The sequence below is a fragment of the Lagopus leucura genome, unplaced genomic scaffold (assembly GCF_019238085.1).
Source record: "Lagopus leucura isolate 7727_CA_CO unplaced genomic scaffold, USGS_WTPT01 Super-Scaffold_100001, whole genome shotgun sequence".
Lineage (NCBI taxonomy): Eukaryota > Metazoa > Chordata > Aves > Galliformes > Phasianidae > Lagopus > Lagopus leucura.
In genome coordinates this window covers 64,192,397-64,199,327 of record NW_024962262.1, presented here as the reverse complement: position 1 = coordinate 64,199,327, position 6,931 = coordinate 64,192,397, and the positions used below count along the sequence as shown (strand labels likewise).

Genomic DNA, 6,931 nt, shown 5'->3' with positions numbered 1-6,931 from the left:
GAAATATTTACTATTTATTTATTTATTTATTTTATGTTGTTTGTTTCCTCCTAATTTTCTCACTTTGCCTGGTAGAACTGCATAGCTGTTCCCCGTCTTTGTACCAAAGACCAACTGCACAGCTTGACAGATAAAAGAGTTTTTATCTCATGTTTTCCTAATCTTGTCATCTGTCTGAAGAACTCAAATTATCTGCCCTCTAAAGTGTTTCTCTGCACTATGTCAGGTTTATGTGAATGGCCAACAAACCTCTACAATGGAGAATCTTCAGGATATGGGCAAGGAAAATGTGCTTTTCCTTGTGTAAATTATAGGGAGTGACCACATCTATTGTAAAGGAAGACAAACTTAGCACCATGGGGACTGGAAGGTGGCTTGTTTTTTCTGTGTAGATAAGTATCTCTGTCAGTTGAGTTATTCAAGGGCTGTGAATAACCTCACTTGAGTTCACCAGAAGAACATGAATGTCTATGTGACAGCCAGACCAGCATGGGCCAAGTGGCTACGTGGTTCAGCCCAACACTGAGTGCAAAAGCCAAGCAATCTGCAAAATTAGCTCGGAAAAAAGCAACAGGCTTGAGCTGGCTTCAAGCAACTTGCTCCTTCCTGGCAATTAGGATGCCTGACATCCTGACAACGAGTGCATAGAGGTCAGTAATGGGAATCATGTTTTTACTGTCACTCATCCGTACTGCAATTGCTATACTGAGTTGTGATTACAGTAAGTTTATCTGCTACGTGAAGATCCTCTGCTTCATCAAATACCTTCAAGCAGGTAAAATGAGTATTGAAACATTAAGCCCTCCACGTGTGGACTATCTGAAAAGGCCTGGCCAGAGAGTGCTAGGCTCTGGCAGCTTGCCACTCCTCTCCCCATAGGGCTGCTAGCTGTGGGGCTGTTTGTTGCCTCAGCACTAACAAATCCCACTCCTGATCAGAGCTGACGGGTTACTTACTAAACAAAAATACAGGGAAGGAGAGATCAGCTGAAAGAATTAGAGTTGACTGTTGCTGCACACAACAGAATTTTTGGATCTGCTTTTAATATTAATTTGCAATAAATAGCAATTTAAATACCTTATTTTGACTCTCTCTTTCATCACTTGACCGTAGTTTCTTTATTTTTCCCCCCTACCTGAGTGGGTACAGACTGCAACCAAATTAGTTTTCTAATAGTTTAGGGTTTATGTTTCTCCGGCACTGACAACATAAACATTCTACAAAGAGGTAAAATGGATTTCAGATGTGCAAAGTGGTGATGAAGGTGCAGTGCATACCTTCTAGTCTCCACAGGATCTACAGAATCACTGATGTTGGAAAAGACCATCACAATCATCTAGTCTAACCATTGATCCATCATCACTGTGCCCACTAACCATGGCCCTGTGTTTGTGAATGCATTGGTTCATGTATAAGGGCTCATTTACAGGTAAAAGGAGGACCAGAACAGAACCAGGAACAACTGGCAGAAAAACTCTGTTTGGACAGGTGCTGCAGCACTGTACCAGCTTTGGCTGTTTGGTGCATCTGAGGTTACTGCCCCCACAGCTGGTAGGGAGTCCAGATAAGGTCAGCCTACAGTACTGCTGAAGAAACAAAGTGTTTGCCAAGTCCTGTCACTTCTGAAATGGCCATCTGAGCACGCGTTCCCCAGATCACCGAGAGGCAGGAGACTGTGCTGGTCTCTGCAGGAAGCACTTTGCTTTTCTATGGATGGAAACAGTGGGAAGACTGAAAAAATGAAAAGCAACAGGTAAGGAAGGGACGTGCAGATGAAGAAATGGGGGATGGCATTGCTTGTTTTATTACATTAAGGGTATCATTTATCTCACCTGAGCTTGGATAGCTGCACAGCTGATGTCTACATCAGAGCTACTCATTTTGGGTCCTCTTTTAAAATGGAGAGCAGCAGGCACAGGAATGGGATCCATCTAGCCTGTGTTAGCAGCCTCCTGTAAAACAACACTTATTTCACCCCAAAAGCACCTCTTTCCCTTTGCAAGCAGAAAAACAAGCCACCTTCTAACAAGATGAAGAATTCTACCTTATGACCAAATTTATATTCCTGCTACTGTAGGCTGCTTCTTCAAAGACTGTAGCAGTGAAATGTTGTGATCGATTGCACTCAATGCAGGGCTGTGAATGGGGAGCAGAGTGAGATGGAAATACTGGGAGCATTTGGTTAATTTCTGGTGCTGAATTTGTGTTTGTAGTCACCTGAATCTTAAATTCAGGCACTTCTTATGGATGTGGCTTAGTTTACATCTAATGATGCTTAGTTTACCCCTGAACGTGTCAGAGCAAAGAAATAACAGCATAATACCAAACTCGTTTACTTGCCATTGCTCTGCTGTATGAACAATCACCTCAAGCAAGATATTTCTTTCTGTGCTCAATTCAAACATAGATTTACTGTGAAAAATGAGAGAAATAAGTTTAGAAACTGCTATCTTTCTGTTTTGTTATCTCTTCTGGAAAAAAATGAAAAGTAGTTATCTGCCTGCCTCTTATTTTTAAGCAATATTGAAGAAAGAGCACCCTTCACTGCCTCTTCTCTGTCACTCCAGACCTGCTATATGCTGGAGACACAAAAAGGACCTGTCAGAAATACATCCTGCTTTGTTCTCCTTCAGAGGCACTGCATTCTGCAAGCTAATTATTCTACATGGTTAACTCAGGCTTTGTAAATGTTAAAAAGTAAATAAATAAAAGAGGAGGGGCATGAAGATGATCAGAGGGATGGAGCACCTCCCCTACAAGGACAGGCTGAGGGAAATGGGGCTCTTCAGTCTGAAGAAGAGAAGGCTCTGGAGGACCTTATAGCAGCCTTCCAGTACCTGAGGGGGGACTGCAGGAAAGCTGGGGAGGGACTTTTTATAAGGGCACGTAGTGACAGGATGAGAGAAAGCTTTTAAACTGGAAGATGTAGATTTAGACTAGCTATTAGGAAGAAATTCTTTACTGTGAGAATGGTGAGACACCGGAACAGGCTGCTCAGTGAGGGTGTGGATGCCCCTTCTCTGGAAGCATTCAAGCCTAGGCTGGGGCTTTGAGCAACCTGGTCTAGAGGGAAGTGTCCCTTCTATAGCAAGTGGCTGGAACTAGATGATCTTAAAGGTGCCTTCCAACCCAAACCATTCTATGATTCTACGAAATGGCAGGCAAGCTGATCTCGTAGTGAGAGGAGAGCGGCTCCTCTGTCTTGATCTAGTAGACTGTAGACTATGATCTTTAGCTTTCCACTAGCTGAAAAAATCAGAAATGGAAAGTCCATGTCAGATGAAGACACAATGTATGCTGTCAGAAGAGATATAGGCCATAAATTTCACAGCATTGCTGGAAACCTCATGAAATTTTGGTGACCAAACGTGCAATGCTTATCACTGCCAACAGGTGTGCTAATTGCATTAGCCCTGCATGACTCAGTTTTGCCTCTCAGCCCTGAGTGGGCTAAAGTGCTGATGAAAGCCCAGATAATCCTTTGATATATGTATCTCTTAGTGATCATGTTACATTTGTTCTCTCCTTGTGGTAGTGCAGAATTTCTAACAGGTTCATCACAGGGCCCTCTTCAAGGATTTCAACCATGTCCTGCAAAGCAGATGTATTATCACGTGTGGGAATGATGGCCCTCACCTTCCAGGAGCAGGAGAACAAGGAGAAGAAGCTAAGAGTACGATTCCTGCGGATATGGGAGCAATTATAACCTAATGTACATTCATCTTTATCTCCACAACAGCTTGTGTAAGCAACAACAGTAGAAATTAATCTGTAGTGATGATGGTGCAGGGCACTTCTTGCAGCACATAATGTTTTGGTATTGTTTTTTGCCTTCCAATTTTCATAATTATTGTGTTTTTGTTAAACTGCAGTTAATTTAGTGAATTCAAAAAGAAAAGCTACCTATAAGGAAAAATTCATGGTACAACCCACAAGATGGATAATCACAGCTGTTCAGTTTTCATCTGACAGCACCTTACGGATAAGCAGGCTGTTTGGCATGGCAGAGGGCTGTGTGTGCATGCACAGACACAACAGATAACTAACTTATGGCAAGCTTGTAGCTCATCCCTGGGGAGCTGCACACTCACATACTTACATGTGTTAAAATAATAAGAAATGCATTACGGTGGTGAACCTACCAACAGCCGTAGTCACATATTGTATTATAACCACAATTAGTCTTGCTTTGTATGCTTGACCAAACATACTACAGTGTATATTTTCATCTACTTTTGCATGGAACAAAAATAAGGATTATTTATATTTGCTTTTTTAATGTTATCTTTATGTCAAATCTTATAGCTATGTAATTCGCTGCATTGTGGTGAAGCTCTTAAAAATTGCCAACTGGCCCTAAGTAATTGAGAAACAGTTAGAAGAAAGATCCCAGAGCAGTAGGAAGGTTTTGAAACACAACATTAGAAGCAATTCCTGTGTTTCCTCTTCTGTTCAGTAAAAAAAGTGTCTGGCCTTCTGGATCTGAAGGTAACCTCCTTTGTTTCCACCCATGTTTGAATGCTAAGAGCTCCAAGGCAGTGGGTGGTCAGCTCCAGCTTAATGACAACATCCCTCAGGGAATGAATGAAGTTATCAACAGTTTGCGCATTACCATCTGCTCTAACTTTTCCAAGTGCCCAGACACATGCTAAAACATCCAGAAAACCCCACTGGTCCAGAATACCAGGAAAGCTTTCCTTTCCCTTTCCCTTTCCCACAGCTCAGCCTTCCAGCAGTCCTGAGGTAGGAGAACAATTACTTTTCTAATAAAACAAGAGAATAGCTTTTGAGAAGCTATAGAGCTGGCCTCCACCAGAGTGGCACAGAAGCCATCAGCCCTCTCAGCCAGCTGAGCACAACTGCTCTTTCCACATAAGGGGCACAACCACAGAAGCCCCTTTTGAGCAGTTTTGGTGGAACGCCAGCCTAGGCACCATGGAGGGAAACATCATCATTGTTTTCTTAATTGGTACTACAAAGCAAAACCAAACTGACAATAAAATACAATCTTCACTATTAGTACTAATAATTAAAAAACTGGTGAGGGATGTAATTGTAAACAAGTCACAGTATTAATATTAGTAAATTACTACATCAGTTAGGAAAAGCTATTCTGCTGAGAGCCAGCACAATGAGAATCAGATACTTTGCACTGTACATGTTAACTTACTAAATGAAGTGTTCACTGTAGGTAACAAAAGCCTTGGAAACTCGATTGAAAGTATAAAAAAGCTTTTTGAATGTTGTACCAATGCCAAAAAAAAAAAAAAATCCTCCGCGTGGGCAGATAGAATATGCTGGCTGGTCTTTGCCAGTCTGAAAGAAATTTAGATAGGTAAATGGAAAGTCCTAAACACTGCTGAAGAGCCATGTAAAAGTTGTTTGCCATCAGTAAATTTGAACTGAGTTCATTGCAGCTCTGTGGCTGCAGCTTCAGCACCAAGCCCACATCGACATTTTTCATGCTGGAAAATAACCTCCTGCACAAAACTTTCTTTTGCTTTCAGTACAAGTTCTCTGAATGAGTTACAAGGACAGCATTTCAAAGCCCAAATACAATGAAAAAGAGCTACCTTCTTCCAAAATATCTGCCGGACATACCCTCAGTGCTGCTGCCCCAAATTAGAGTGTCTGGGGAAACGAACAGCGATCTCTTTTCATGTTTATGAAACTGGGAGGTATAGAAAACGACTTCATAGCTAACACGTACCTCAGAAACCTCAAATGTTATTATATCTCCTGATTTCTCTACACCCACTGTAAATGTAAACCATGTCTGCAATGAAATCTACATTGAAGAGAGTACCAACTCCAGTTGTGAAACTAAGAACTCTGTATGATGTCCCATTGGAGAAGGCAGCTCTAGAGCATGGGGTTGTACCTAGGCCATTCCTCACTGTGAAGAGGCAGGAAGCTGCTCTCATAGCCTTGATTCAGCCAAGCACCTGAGCGTCCACCTGTGCAGGCACGAGCACCCCACAAGAAGGCCAAGTTTGGGTAGACACACATGAGCTCAATGGCAGAGCCCACGGCCAGCCAGCGCACCAGCAGCTGTGTGCCAGCAGTTACAGATAGGCACTGCCATAAGGAACTGACCTTGAGCTGTTTGATATGTTGGAGAAGCTGGAGACAAACGCTGGAAGGTCTCTGGTGCTGGAGACAAGCTCTCACTGGTTTATCAAGTCATCCGATGATACATGAATTTGTCACTTTACTGTAACTGTGCAAAACAGTGCAAATCAACTTAATGAATTTAGAATACTTATCAGCTACTATTGCTGACCTATGACAGTCCTTAATATACTTTACAGGAATACTTATGAGAACCCACTAACTGCAGCATTCAGAGGGGGCCCAACATGGCTCCTTAAACCTGCAAATTATAGTGTTTGAAGAGATTTCAGTGTACAGGAGAAAAAGATATTTGATTGGAAAACATAGCTTTAAGTTGAGAAGTTAGTTTGATTTTACAGCAACGTATGGAATAAATCAGCTCCAACACTAGAGTAATTTCTTATTTCCAATTCTAAGTTACTTTTGAATAATAGAAAATCAGTGAAGAGTGCTAAAGGAATGATCTCTTTAGAGTTCATGTACACCCTTCAGATGCCTTTCAGTGAGAAAAAGCATTTCCATGTCTGCATCTTCCAGAGATACACACTTTTAAATCTATTTGTGATTTCTGGTGACTGTAAGCTTTGAGAAAGGTATTATATACACAAATCCTGACACAACAGAGTACAAGCAGCAAATTCTTGTGCTGAAATACGGAGGTGACTTTATCTAGTAAACGTAATGACAAAGCATTTAGAACAAGATTGAACATCACAAAAGCAAATAGACAATACTTAGTGATCCACCTATTTTCTTCTTCCCATCCAAAATAATAGTAACTGTTTAAACAGTCCTAACTGAAGGCCTAGTATTTCTA

At 41.5% G+C, this 6,931-nt stretch overlaps 1 long non-coding RNA gene across 1 annotated transcript; it reads right to left on the bottom strand.

Moving 5' to 3' along the window:
* Positions 1-6,211, bottom strand: LOC122177206. Its single transcript, XR_006177980.1, has 3 exons — positions 6,097-6,211; positions 1,833-1,952; positions 1-1,731 (listed from the first exon to the last, which is right to left on the bottom strand). It is a non-coding gene; the product is annotated as an uncharacterized LOC122177206 (long non-coding RNA).
* Positions 6,212-6,931: the final 720 nt, after the last annotated feature.